General features: G+C 39.3%; 1 pseudogene; it reads left to right on the forward strand.

Moving 5' to 3' along the window:
* The first annotated feature begins 12,592 nt into the window (after window positions 1–12,592).
* Window positions 12,593–14,045, forward strand: LOC120588373 (40S ribosomal protein S4-like; annotated as a pseudogene).
* Window positions 14,046–15,266: the final 1,221 nt, after the last annotated feature.

Below are 15,266 nucleotides of genomic sequence, written 5' to 3' on the forward strand. Positions count from 1 at the left end.
GATAAACACACAATAGAATATACAGATGTCAAATTATAATGTACACTTGAAAATTATATAATTGTATTAATCAATGTTACCTCAATAAACTTAATTTAAAAAAAAGTAAATGCCTGTTGATTTCTACTATACTTTCTAGTAGTCTCCAATCCAAGGGGCCCAATAGTTATATTTCTTTTTTTATGAAGCCTAAAATTTTTTGACATATAGCATATTTGTTTTATATTTTCTTTTAAAAGCTTCCATTTCCTATCAAAATGATAGTAATAATTTAACACTTTTGTGAGGGGGTTCCTAGCAAGTAAAACCCTCAGTTTTAGAACAGGGAATGTCTCATGCAAACCGGAATACGTTGTCCGCCCTACTTCTAAGATTATTGCCACATCTAATTCAGTTGGTGCCCCACCTAGGGTTTCACCTGCAGAAACTGCAGAACAGTTGCCCAGTCCTATTTTTACATAAATTGCCCCTCCGCCATATGAAGTTCAACCAGGTGGTCTCCTAAACAAGTTTCACTATCATTTAAGTTTGATAGGAAGGCCTTTGAAAGTCATTTATGGTAATTATATGTTAACATCCTGGAGGTTGTTTTATAGTAGGAGCTATAAAAAGGAAGCATAAAAACTTGCTGGATTTTCTCCAGCGTGGTCCTACTGAGGGAAGCTCTATGTGACAAGCACATGCCATCCAGCCCCAGAGAGTTACCATACTCTATTATGCAACAAAAAAAGCCCAGCAGGTCACTCATGCCTTTATAGAGCACTTATTACATTTTATTGAAACTTGCTTTCTTTAGGTATCACTCTTTATATTTTAGCATTGTGAGCTTCTCAAGGACAAGACTGGTGTATTTATATGATAACTTTTAAAAAGAATATGATATAACAGATAGTGTTCTCTCCTTTTTACAAATGTTAACTCGTTTAATTCTCATACCACTCATATCAGATAGGTGCAATTATTATTCCCATTTTACAGATGAGGCAACTGAGGCACAAAGAGTTTTAGTAAATTTCCAAGCTAGTAAGCGACAGAGTTGGAATTTGAATCCAAGCAATATGGCTCCAGAATGTGTTTCAACTAGTCACAATCCTGCCTACTCCTTACTTATTGCCGTAAACACAGCACCTAGTCCAATCCCTGGCATGAGACTCCACATGTATTTATTAAAGAATGAATAAATGAATGGCTTATATATAATACAATCATATGTCCAGGACGTTCTTGAAAGAGTTTTAATTTAAAACATACTGTTATGTTTTCAAAACATGTATTAAACCATGTATCAGATGATACATCTAGATTTGGGGATCACAAACTGTGGCATAGTTCCCATAAAATTATCAATTCCATTTACTCTGTTTCTATGTTCAACAAATTACCTTCCAATCAATCATTCTTAGTTCAAAAATGTTTTTTTTTTACTTTTAATAATTTAAAAATTTTTTAATTACAGTTGGAATATGATATTATCTTAGTTTCGGGTGTACAGCACAGTGATTAGACATTATATAACTTACAAAGTGATCGCCCTGATAAATATAGTACCCATCTGACACCACACATAGTTATTACAATATTACTGACTATATTCCTTATGCTATACTTTACATCCCCATAATAATTTTGTAACTATTAATTTGTATATCTTAATCCCTTCCCCTTTTCACCCACCCTTTAACCCTCTTCACATCAAAATGTATCTCTGTATCTATGAGTTCGTTTCTGTTTTGTTTGTTTATTTTCTTTTTTAGATTCTACTTCTAAGTGAAATAATATGGCATTTGTTTTTCATTCTTTTTTATGGCTGAGTAATATTACATTGTATATATGTATCATCTCTTCTTTATCCATTCATCTATTGATGAACACCCAGGTAGCCTCCATATCTTGACTATTGTAAATAATGCTGCAATGAACATATGGATTCTCATGTCCCTTTGAAGTAGTATTTTGGGTTTCTTCAGATAAATTTCCAGAAGTGGGATTACTGAGTCCTTCTTTGTCCTTTGTTATAATCTTTGTTTTAAAGTCTATCTTGTCTGGTGTAAGTATTGCCACCCCAGTTTTTTGTTTGTTTGTTTGTTTCCATTTTCATGAAACATCTTTCTTCATCCTTTTACTTTCTTTCTTTGTGTGTCTTTCAATCTTAAGTGAGTCTCTTGTAGGCAGCATATGTAAGGGTCTTGCTTTCTTATCCATTCAGTCACCCTATCTTTTCACTGAAGTATCTTTTAATCCATTTATATTTAAAGTAATTGTTGCTAGGTATGTAGTTATTACCATTTTATTATTCATATTTTTTCTCTTTTTTTCTCTTTTCTTCTTCTTCTTCTTAAAGAAGTCCCTCAAGCATTTCCTGTGATACTGGCTTGGTGGTGATGAACTCCTTTAGCTTCTTTTGTCTGGGAAACTCTTATCTGTCCTCTAATTCTAGACAATAGCTCTACTAGGTAGACAAATCTTGATTGTAGGTCCTTGCTTTTCATCACTTTGAATATTTCATGCCAATGCCTTCTGGACTGCAAAAGTTTCTGTTAAGAAATCAGCTGACAGTCTTATAGGAGCTCCCTTGTATGTAACTAATTGCTTTTCTCTTGTTGCTTTTAAGAATCTGTCTTTATTTTTAACTTTTGGCATTTTAAATATGATGTGTCTTGGTGTGGGCCTGTTTGGGTTCATTTCATTTGGGATTCTATGCTTCCTGGGCTTGCATGTCTATTTTCTTCACTAGGTTAGGGAAGTTCTCAGTCATCATTTCTTGAAATAGATTGTTGCTTCCTTGCTCTCTTTCTTATCCTCCTGGTACCCCTATGATGCGAATGTTGGTACACTTTATGTTGTCCCAGAAGCTCCTTAAACTATTCTCAAATTTTTGGATTCTTTTTTTGTTGTTGTTGCTGTTCTGATTGAGTCCTTTCTGCTACCTTATCTTCTAAATCGCTAATTTGATTCTCTGCTTCATCTAATCTACTGTTAATTCCTCCTAAGTTATTCTTCATTTCAGTTATTGTATTCTTCTTTTCTTACTCATTCTTTCTTATGTTTTCTATCTCTTTGTTAAAGTTCTAACTGAGTTCACCTACTCTCCCAAGTTCCTTGAGCATCCTTATAACCAGTGTTTTGAACTCTGCATCTGGTAGATTCCTTGTCTCCATTTTGTTGAGTTCTTTTTATGGAGCTTTGTTCTGTTCTTTTATTTGGGGCATGTTTCTTTATCTCCCCATTTTGGCTTTCTACTTGCATTTGTTCTATATATTAGATATGGCTATTATATTTCTCGGTTTTAGTAGAGTGGCTTCATGTGGTAGGTGTGCTGTGATTCCTAGTAGCACAGTCTTCACTGGTCATCTGAGCCGGGTGCTCCAAGTATGTCCCTTGTATAGGTTGTGTGTGCCCTCCTGTTGTAGTTGAGCCTTGGTTCCTGTTTGCACATCAATGGGAGGGATTGACGCTCAGTCTGATTGGTTGTGAGGACTGGACACGTCTAAAGTCAAGGAGTTGTAGAGCAGGGACTGACCCTACAGAGCAAAATTCGTTTTAGCAGAGCTCTGGTACCTGCTCAGTCTGCCCTATGGGTGTGTCATCCTCAAACATGACCCCAGGTGGTGCTCCGGCTCAGACCAAAGCCAGCCACCAAGAGTGCATGCCAGGGCCTCCTGGGAGAGGCCATGCTGCAGGGCCCTGCATGGAGCCACCTGGCATGAGCCACCAAGCACTCTACAGATGGCCACTACCCACACTGGGTAGTATGCCTCAAGATGTGCCTCAAGAGGCCAAGCCACAAACTGAGGCTTGTTGCTGCTAGTACCAGGTTTGGGGCTACTCAGCAAGAGGTAAGGGGTATGCTGAGGCCAAATGTTGCTTGCTTAGATTTTGTAAATCTTTGAGAAATTTTAGGTAGGTCCACAACATGAGCCAAGACAGGTCATTTGTATGAAAAAGTCACTGAAAGCAGCTTGAGTGGGCCAGCAAATTAAGTAGGACGAGGTGTCAGGGAATCACCAGGGCTGGGTGACCAGTGTTAGCCTGATTGATGGAGACTCAGATATGGTGGCCTCCTGCATCTGCAAGCTGGGCAGAGGAGGGCTCAGCAAAGGAACTATGCTCTTTGCCAGCCCTTCTGTGTGGGAGAAATCTGCCCCTCCAGCCCTTGCCCCAAAGCCAGACAACTCAGTTCCTACCCATATGTCTCTGGCGCCTCCCAAACTGCTGCCGTAGCACTGGAACTCAGAGCAAATGAATCTGTCAACAAGTAAGTCTTCACATGGGCCCCTTAAGAGGAATGTCTGTGACTTCAGAGGCTCTTCTTCTCACTCAGCCACAATCCTTGCTGTTTTTCACAGCTAGAAGTTGTGGAGACTTCTCAGCACTGAAACTCTGGGCTGGGGAACCCCGTGTGGGGCTGGGACACTTCACTTTTCTGGAGGGATCTCCTTAACTGAGATATTTTTCCTGATTCTCAACCACCACACACAGGAATAGGACCAGCCCCTTTCACGTCTCCGCTCCTCCTACCAGCCTCCTACTGACCTCTTCTGTGTGTCCCAAGTTGTAGGACTTCTGTTCAGCTAGACTTCAAGCAACTCCCAATGATGGCTATTCTATAGTTTTGTTGTAATTTTGATGTGGTTTTCAGAGGAGGAGAGTGCAGCATTTACCTACTACACCTGAAAATATTCATTATACATGATTTTATAAGGGTGTTCATCAAATAAAGGATTTGAGGGTGGACATGAGAAGGAGTCTTCTTAGACTTGTTATTATTAGATGTGAAAATTTTTGGAAAATCTTAGAAGGGCTACCTAGTGAGGAATGCACCTTATTAAGATACTCTCTTACGAAAGGGACTGCTATCTCATGTGACAATCTCTAGAATATTTTCAGCTAGAAACTATCAGATCCAGAAAATTATCTACAGAAGTGATTCTCAAAGTATAGTCCCTGATCAGCAGCATCCGCATCCTCAAGAAACTTATTAGAAATACTAATTCTCAAGCCCATCCTAGACTTACTGAACCAGCAACTCTGGGGTTGAGACCCAACAACTTGTGTTTTAACAAGCTCTTCAAGTGATTCCGATGCAGGCTGTGGTTTAAGAATCACAAATCTACAATAACTAAGTTTGTTTTGTTTTTAACTTTATTCTTTAAAAAAAGAGAGATGATTTGAGAATAAGTGCACTGATGCTGTGAAATGAACTAAATATAGGATTGTTGAATTAGTAATGTAAATGTATATACACACTCATGTATGACCAGGGTTACCCAAGTTTCAGAAGTCTCCCTAGAGCTGAGGGGGTGTTAGTCTCACATTTAATCAGAGTCTGCAGCAAAAGCTTTCCATCTGTTTCAGTGGCCCTATTCACGCCACTCCACCAAGGGGTAAAGGGTTCCCAAGATAGAGCTGGTAGCCCCTAGTGACATGGTTTTTTTCTTTCCTTTACACCATGGCTCTCCTCTTCCCAGGCACACATACTGTCTCTGAAGGGGCTGGAAGCCAAGGTGGCCAAGGTCAGCTGCCCCTAGAAGTCTCCTCCCTCAGGACAATCAAATCTTCATGCTCAGTCCAGTTGGCTCTACTAGAATGTCCTACTGACTCTGGTTTCAATCTCTTCTTTAAGGGTCACAGTCCATAAGTTCAATTTCTGCATGTCTGAACTGTAACTCTCGAATGGATTCCACTTCTTTCTCACAGGACTTCTGGACCCTATGTGAAGCAAGGAGTATGTTTGGATATCTGTGTTTGTCAGTATCCCTGACCATGGCAAAATGATTTATAAGCTCTCAGAATATTCTCTAACAATCAGGAGTCCGACCTGTATAAACCTCCTAGAGGTATTGTCTAACTTCACATGCTAGCCTCACCTGACCTTACCCAAATGATCTGTCAGACATATCCATCCATCCATCCATCCAAAAACACACGTAAGCACATGCATATGCAGGTGCTTTAAGTCCTTTCTGGAATAAGGCAGAATGTGTGTTTGTGTGTGTATATATAAAAATTATAAATACCATCAAAAATGACTCAAAAATATAATTTTATATATTATAAAATATGACACTCATTACTAAGTAATAAATGTAACCTTAGGTGAAGCTAATGTAAACATTTATGCCTTGGTCTAATATGAGCCCATCCACTTTTCCATTTCTGTCAACTCACTCTGTACTTTTTGCTAATACTCTTCAGTGGCTACATCAATCTTTTTTGGAAGGAAATGAGTCAAGACTTATGTTCACCACTGAAAATTTTGACTCTCTGCAATAGGTCAAATGTCAGACCAAGAACAAATTAACCATACCTTCATAGCTTAACTACTGCTGTTGTTATCTATTAGAAGCTTTGTTCACTTTCAAGGTGCTTTCTGTAATATGCCAGCTACAGCTGCCACTCTCTTAAAATGACTTCTCTCTTTCTGTATGATTTTTGCTCTGCTTTTATATTGAGGGAGGGGACGTGTTAACTGACTTGTTTAGGAAAAGAACAAATTCTAAGTAGTTCTTAAAGCAACACCAAAGGACCTGGATGGTCTCCCCCAGTGTACAGGAAACAGTGACATAATTGTTATTTTCTGAGCAACACTATCAAACTCCCTTTGGCATTATCTGCTCAACATTTTTCCATTAAAAATTTCAGGCCCCTAGTGGTTACCAGAGGGTAGGGGAGGAAAGGGGAAGAGTGAGGTAGATGGGATAAAAAGGCTCAAATATGTGGTGACAGAAAGAAATCTAACTATGGACAGTGAACACACAATGCAATATATATATATATATATATATGCCTTACTGTTAAATTGTACACCTGAAACTTGCTGGATTTTGTTAACCAATGTCACTATAATAAAAAAATTAATTAAAAAAAATTTCAGGCCCACTATGTGCAGACTTCCCTTGGCTTAGGGATAGAATATCTGTGTGCAAGTCTTGATGAATGAGCTAGTTGGAGGTGGATAGTTACCCATTTAAGAAGGTCTGAAAATATTCCACTATTATAAAGTAAGTGTTTCTAAAAGTATAATTTTGTAGATTAACCACCTGATTTCTTATTTCTGACATTAAAATAGTATTGGGCAAAGAATCTAACGTAAAAATGTGATATAGAGCAAGCTTGGCCTTAATAACACCTCTCCTTATGCCCGTATCATCCAGTTTCCTGGTTTGTAGAACCCTAACCCAGGGAAATCATCAGCTCATTTGAATTACACTGCCAATATAGGGATGCCAAACAGGCGGCAATTCATGTGCCAACTTTGATTAGCCTGTATGGGCTGCCAGCCGCACAAGGTCACTTAACCAATTTCAGACTGTTTCCTAAACCATAAAGTCGAGACACAACAGCCCCAAGTTACGACCAAATTATTTCTGGTTGATAGCCAAAAGGGAGGCCATCAGGAATTAAAAAATGCTATTTCCTATCACAAAAATTATAACGTTGATCACAAAAGTGGAACAAAAAAATTTCCAACTATATTTACGAACATTTATTAAGCCCTAAAAACTATGTGGCAAATTCTCCTTTTGAGAGATTTTTCTGCCTGACTTAGACTTGTTGTACCTTATTAAATATATGATTTAAAGACAACTTTTTCTAATAAAGCATCCTCTGGCAAACAAAGGATTTCTCCACATCTCTAAAGACTAACATACCACATTAAAAATAAAGTCATCTGTCTCACAAATATTCATTGCTGATTTCATGTGCATGGGTGCCTCTGAAAGTCTTTGAGTGGTAAATGCTTTTCCAGTGCCACCTTGCTTTTCTTTTTTCAGAAAGATATTGCTGAATTCGATAACTGAGATCCTCAAACTTCCATTCTGCCCACATGAGAACCTTTAACCAGCAGTTTGGTCCATGTTGCCAGGCCAATGTGATGTCCTTGACACTTGGTCCCAGATATTTATTGGTTTATCTATTAGCTTTGGTATCTGTGGTGGAGTTCTTATTTTCAGTAATAAAAGTCATATAAAGTAGAGGTCAAAAGTCAAAGCATTTCAAAGTACAGATGAGAAATATACATGAAAGTGCTTTATAAAATATAAAAAAGACTTTGTAAATGGTAAATAACCAGGCAAATAGTGGATATTATGCATTATCTGAAGTAATGCATATACTCACCAGGGCAGAAGTTTTAGTTAGGGTGAAAGACAACGAACCAGAGGGGGACTGGGATGCAGGAAAGCCAAAGAAAGGTTGGAAGCTTCCTCATAAACTTGCCCTGCTACAGAGAAGCCTTCTCCTCTTGGGCTGGTCACTAGTCCCAGCATCAGAGCTGTTTGCTCAGGTCAGCAAAGCCTAAACCTCCTTCTCTGGCAGTTTTTCAAATCCCAGCTTTTCCAGTCACAGTCTGAGAGCATTGCCTAACCCCTACTCCAGAGGGTAAAATTGTTTCTATTTTTTCATTTCCCATCTTTTTGCCTAGGGCCTTGACCCCAGGTTAATTCCAGCTGGACCATTCGTTCAGTTTTACTCATAGAAATGGTGTCTTCAAAGAATCAGAGCATAATAGCCTTTATTTAAGAACAGTTTGAAATTGAATTGGGACACTCCCAGGTTTGGGACAGTGACAATGAATTAGAGCTGCATCACTTAGCTGGTTTCAGGATGAGCTGTTTGAGCTGCTGACAGCAGAGGTTCCCAGGGAACCACTGCCCCCTTGTGTCCTTGTCTCAGTGCTGGCCAGGAATTATTCCATGACGGGGAAGAACTTTTGGCAAAAGTCTGTAAAAGATTATTGGTGGGCTATTTCTGGCTCTCAGATTTGTTGGTTCAAATAAAATTTTCTTTCATCTCATAGCTTTTGAAATTATAACCTTTCTTCCTCCCGCACTGGTTTCTAAAAAGGCATATTTTATTATAATTGTTGAAATAGTATATACTCCTTGAAGAAAAAATTGTGTATGATAATTAATTTTTTTTTCTTTCTCCATATAAGGAAACCTAATTTTACTTGAGGACAGGAAAGAAAGCCACAAGAACTATGAAATCTAATTTTATCATAAATGTCATGTAAACATGATATCTTTTCCACGATAAGAAAATTAACTTTTGAATTCGCCAGAGTACTAGGAAGTAGAGTTGCCTTTTTCTCCTAAAAAATATAAAGTATAAAAGATAACACTTTAGATCCTGGAATCTCATAAAATTTGCCTGTAATTTCCATTCTGTGGATTAAGGATACCGTAGTGAATGCAACTATTAGACACATTAAATTGAATATCATTTTCCAGACAGGAAAATAAAACCTCCTGCTATAAAGATGACCTGTGGAAGTTAGGAAATTGGGCAGTCTAAAGGAGGCAATTATTGACAACTGCTTTCAAATGTGATTAGCCTTGTTTCTAAATGTTGCATAGATATGTTACTCTTCCCCAAACTATGGAGAATATAGAAACAAAGGCTTAGATCTGGGCATTATAGGAGAAGCTGAGAATGAGTCGTTTATTTCCCCAAATTCCTTTTCTTCTGTATGTTATTTGTTGTCTATATCATCTAGACATGTAGACTATGCAATATAAAAATGGATGTATAGTGTCAGAGAAAGTCAGTGGACAAGAACTGAAATGGGCTGGAAGTTTAACATAGTGTTAGCTGCTTTATCTGATCCATTATTTTCTTTGGAGACCTGTGACTAAGAAGATATTTTGGTGGAGGCCAGGATTGGATCCTGATGAGGGGTTTGGGGAGCAACAGGTGAAAGGAGCCCTGGAACAGAATTTCTCAATTTTTTTGATCCTCAGATCACTTTAATTCTACAGGAAAAAAGCTCCACAGACCACCTCCTGTATATCACTTTAAAAACTGTATATGGACATTTTACCATTTTCAACACAGAAAAATAAAGCTTCCTTCTGTAAAGGTAGCCTATGAGAGTTACATAATTTGGTAATTTAAACGATCCAGTTATTGGCAATTGCAAATAACCATTATTATATATATTACATATAAAATAATGCTGTATAAACTTAAACAACTTTATCCACCAAAAATCTATTGAGTATTAAACTGTTAATAATAACTCCTCAAATTCTCTGATCATTGTTATTACACATTTCTGTATGCTAACATACTTGTAGTCTGTGCCATTTTTTGTGCTCTATTTTTTAAATCTATTTCTATTCTTTAAAGTATGTAAGATTCATGTCATGGTAGAAGATATATATCTCATATATTTAGTGGGATTTTTATTTTAGACCAGTCTATGGAGATGACCTGAAGAGTCCAAAGAGATCTACTTCACCAGCCTTTTATAAAAGCAATAACATAGAGTGCTCAACTCTAGGGCATATGGGGGCAAAGAAAAAGATGGGGCTCACATTACTCAAGAGACAGCTCGGCAGGGCTGAGGATGCAGAAAGCCAGCCAGGGTCACAAGTACGTGTATCAGGTTCACAATTTTAATCGTTCTGATGGGTGGTTTCTCTTATCATCTCAATTGAGTACCTCCACTCTGATAGACTGTTTCATCCTCCCCTTCCTGGGGAGGGTGAAAAAAGGCATAGATGTGAGAGGCTCTGTTCATCCCTCTGGCAAACAAATCAGAGTTGTGACAGAAACAAGGAGCAAACAGCAAGGAAAAATTGCCTGGGATCAAAATGAACAAGACATACAACTAGCAAGAAATCTAAGAAATCACCCTGCAACAGCAGGAGGTAGGACAGGGCTAGGATTCAGGGCTGCCTGGCCCAAGTGGCTGAGTGGGATGGAGGCTGCAGCAGCAGCAGCTGCAAACACCTCTTAAAGGGGCCTTGTCTTCGAGCGGAGTTCCGCAGTGACAAACCTGCTCACTCTGAGCACCAGCGCCAGTTTGGCTACACAAGGATTTACAGGTTGACACTGAGTTGTCAGAGTGAGGACCATGGTGAGTCTCTCCCCTGCAGAAGTGCTGGCGGTATCTATTGTTCCTCTGTTGAGCTCTCCCCGCTCCCAGTGCGCAGACTCAGCACCGCCATAGCAAAGACATCATCACACTGGATAACAGAGCTCGCTCTGTCCAGAAGATTCCCTGATACCCTGCCTTCCCCAACTCCTGGCCCATCCAAGACACATCCAGGTGTATCCTCAGCAAGTCAGGTGATTTTTGCTGAGCAGCCCAGACTCACACTTGTGGCAGCTGGCTTCGGTTTCTGGTGTGGCATTTTGAGGCAGCTATAAGCACAGCATCTGTGAATTGCTTGCTAAATCTTAACAAGTGGCCCCAGAGGGGCAGAGGCTTGGGCTAAATTTGGCTTGCAGCTGAACCCCTCTCAGGACTATGCCACTGGACAGCCACCTGCTTCACAAATCCACACTAACAAGACCAGGAGATTTAGAAGCTTTGCTTAGCACATAGAAACAGACACAAAAAGGCAGCCAAAATGGGAAGACAAAGAAGCAGAAACCATATGAGAGAACAGAACAGAGATTCAGAAATAATGGAGTCAAGCAATCTAACAGATGCAGAGTTCAAAACACTGGTTATAAAGATGCTCAAAGGGTAGATGAATTCAGTGAGACATAAGAAACATAAAAATGGAAATGGAAATTATAAAAGGGAACCAGTCTGAAACGAAGAGCACATTATCTCAGAAGTACATTAAATGAAATAAACAAAGGAATAAGCAAAGTGAATAAAGAAGAGGATCAAGTGACCTATATAGAGTGTGGGAAAGCCAAGGACACTCAATCAGAATGGCAAGAAAAAAGAAGCCAAGACTATAATAATAATTTAAGGAACCTATGGGACACTATGAAAGGTAAAAATGTCCATCTCATTGGCATATCAAAAGGAAAATAAGATGTTGAACAGCTATTTGAAGAAATAATGATGGAAAACTTCCCTAACCTGGTGAAAGAAATAGACATAAAATTCTAGGATGCTCAGAGAGCCCCAAAAACCAGGAACCCAAAGAGGCCCACAGCAAGACACATCATAATTAAAATGTTTTGGGGCAGGAAGGAAATTCAGGGGAGTTAGTGGTTTTGTTGTCATTATTTTGTGAGGCCTGCTAGGCATTCTTTCAGTCAACAAATATGCACTGAGTTAAGCATTGTCTCAGGTATTGAAGATGCCATGATAAGCAAGATGGGCAAGATCTCTATCCTCTGGGAGCTTCTATTCTAGAACTCTCCACAGACTATTGGACTATTCTTTCTACTATTTACTTTGGGTAATTATAATTACTACATGTCACTTTTAATATAAGGAGAAAAGCAGGTTTATAGGACAGGGGTGTGTGTGTGTGTGTGTGTGTCTGTGTGTCTGTGTGTGTGTGTGTGTGTGTGTGTGTGTGTGATTTTATACTTAGGGAGAAAGAAAAGGAGCTTATGTTCCAAAAGGTTAATATTGGTCACCTCTGGAGGCCAGGATGGGCAAGACTTTTACTTTTTATTTTTATACACTTGTGTATCTTTTAATTTTCCAAAGCAATCTTTTGTAAAACTGTTAGGCCAAAAATAACTACAGGACATTACTTGTGGTATGTTTATGTTATACAGCTTCCCACTTCATTGCCTGTCTTCTATATAAGAGCAGAGGACTGGGACTGTGGAGTCTTCTGGTACAGACTGTTTCAAATGTGTTCTAGCTTTCACAGTGCTTTGCACAGCCATGGCGTGTAGTCCCAAGAAGCATCTGCAGTGTGCAGCAGCTCCAAAGCATTAAATGCTAGGTAAACTAACCAATGTGTTTGCTCCTCATCCATCCACCAGTCCCCTACAAGCTGAGAGAATGTGTGCCTTTAATCATTTTCCTGAGAAACAGACTGAAGTATGCCTTATCTAGAGATGAAATAAAGATCTGTATGCAGTGGTTTATTAGGACTGATGGCAAAGTCTTAACTGATACAACCTATGTTGCTAGTTTTATGATGTCATCAGCATTGACAAGATGGGAGAGAATTTCCGTCTGATATATGATACCAAGGATTGCTTTGCTGTTCATTGTGTTACACCTGAGGAGGCCAAGTACATGTCGTGCAAAGTGAGAAAGATCTTTGTGGGCCCAAAAGGAATCCCTCATCTGGTGACCTGTGATGCTTGCACCATCCACTACCCTGATCCCCTCATCTAGGTGAATGACACCATTCAGATTGATTTGGAGACTGGCAAAGTTACTGATTTCATCAAGTTTGACACTGATAACCTGTGTATGGTGACTATGATGCAAGACAGGGCAAATTTCCCCGAGTTGGTGGTGGGGAGACCAACCCCTGCACCGAGAGAAGAGGGTCCTTTGACAGATAGTGTAGAAAGAATTCAACACACACGCTAAAGTTAGAGTCAAAGGGAAAGTTTACTAAAAAGGGGGTAACTCCACAGACAGAGCGTGGTCTCCTCACAGAGGCAGAGAGTGAAAGGGACAGTGCAAGAGATAGTGAGAGACAAAGTAAAGGCACTGAGAATGACCACAAGAGACTTGGAAAGACAGCGAGTAGGGAGCCGGGTGTTCAGGGAATTCAGTTTATATATCATTCTTTCGTTTCGGTGAGTTATTGTTTAAAAGTCTTGATGAACCCATTTCCTTTGTTATGGACATACAGTGATGAAAGGGAAGGGTATGTAATGTGAAAAGATAAGAATATGTAGAGTGAAAGGCCTGCTGGCAGTTCCTAGCCTTTAATCCATAGGTTGCCCATGGTTTTTGGGAATGACTCTTGGTTCGCTTCCCCTTCACAGGTGTGGAGAATGGGTTATTAGCAATCCCAGCAGAAATATTCCTTTTTTTCTGAAGGTGTCCTCTCGGCCTGGCTACAGGGCTGATCAGCATATTGCAGTCTGTGGCTTGATTAATATTTTAATTCCTTTGCCTCCTCTCTACATTAACTGGATGTGCTGAGGAAGAATTGGTGTGACCACTAACAGAGAGACACCCTGGTCCTTTTGATGTAGTTCATGTTAAAGATGCCAGTTACAACAGCTTTGCCACCTAGCTCTCCAACATTTTTGTTATTGACAAAGGCAATAAGCCATGGATTTCTCTTCCTTGTGGAAAGATTATCAGCCTCACCATTGCTGAAGAGAGAGAAGAGACTGGTGGCCAGACAGAGCAGTGGGTCAAATAATCTCTAGGTGACATGATTGGAAGAGTCTTGTACTTAAAGAGAGCATAGCATGAAAAAAAAAAAATGTGTTTTATAACCTTGAGCAAATTGGCCTCCATCGGCCTCAAGTTCTTTCTAAGACAGGTGCTTGAAGTAACAGTAGCTACTATTTCAGTGGTTTTTATGTGCCAAGCACAGTGCTAAGCAGTTTCCTCACAACAGCTCCATGAGTTGAGCATTATCCCCATTATCCAGAGAAGAAAACTGAAGCACAAATAAGTATTGGAATCAGAATTCAAATTCAGGTTTAGGTGACCCCAAAAAGCCATATTCCTTCCACTGCACACTTATCGACCACTTCTTACTTCATGTCTCACGGTTTCCTGTATTAGAATGCAGTTAAACCCAGGACTTGACTCAAAATCCTCTACCTGGAAAATGTTATTTTAAATTAAAATAGTTGCTTTTATTCTTTATGTTGTATCAAACTCTAAAACGGGTATCTCAACCTCAGCACTACTGACATTTTAGACTGAAAAATTCTTTGTTTGAGCTGGCCTATGCACCATAGGGTGCTCGGCCACATCCCAGGCCTCTCGCCACTAGATATCAGAAGCACCCATCCTCCAGCTGTGACACAAAAATGCCTCCAGACATATTGCCAAATGTCCCTTAGGGTTGAGAAACACTGCTCTTAAAGGAAGAAGATGCCAAGTTCCTAAGTTAACCAGAAGGAAAACTGTGTTGAAAGGAGATATTGAATCTACTGAATATTTTTAACCTGACTGAATTATTTGACTTTACCAGCTTGGCCTAAAGTCAGCTCCAAATATTTCACAGTTACTCACCATGTGCAAAGCACTGTATCAGTTACACAGAATTCTCCAAGATTCAGGGAAATGGGGAATTAGAATAAATCTTGGCTCTCAACGATGACTCTACTTCTCTCAGAGTGAAATTCACTTTTGCCTGAAAGGAGAAGAGCCACCCAAAGGTTGCAGAGTGAGAATAGATATTCACCAGAGAACAGCCGTAATTGAACACAATGCTGATTTTATTCCAACTCAATAAAGCAAGGCACAAGTCATCGGGGCAATAAGCTTAACTAAAGGGACAAAAGCCAAAAAAACAAGTTTTTTTTTTCTTTATTTCTGTTTTAATTATTAGTCACTGTACATGGCTTTCTTCCACACCTCCTCTCAGAAAATGTGGGTTAACAAATCTCATGCAAAGAAACATAAC

Source organism: Pteropus medius, unplaced genomic scaffold (genome assembly GCF_902729225.1).
Source record: "Pteropus medius unplaced genomic scaffold, Ma_sr-lr_union100, whole genome shotgun sequence".
Classification (NCBI taxonomy): Eukaryota; Metazoa; Chordata; class Mammalia; order Chiroptera; family Pteropodidae; genus Pteropus; species Pteropus medius.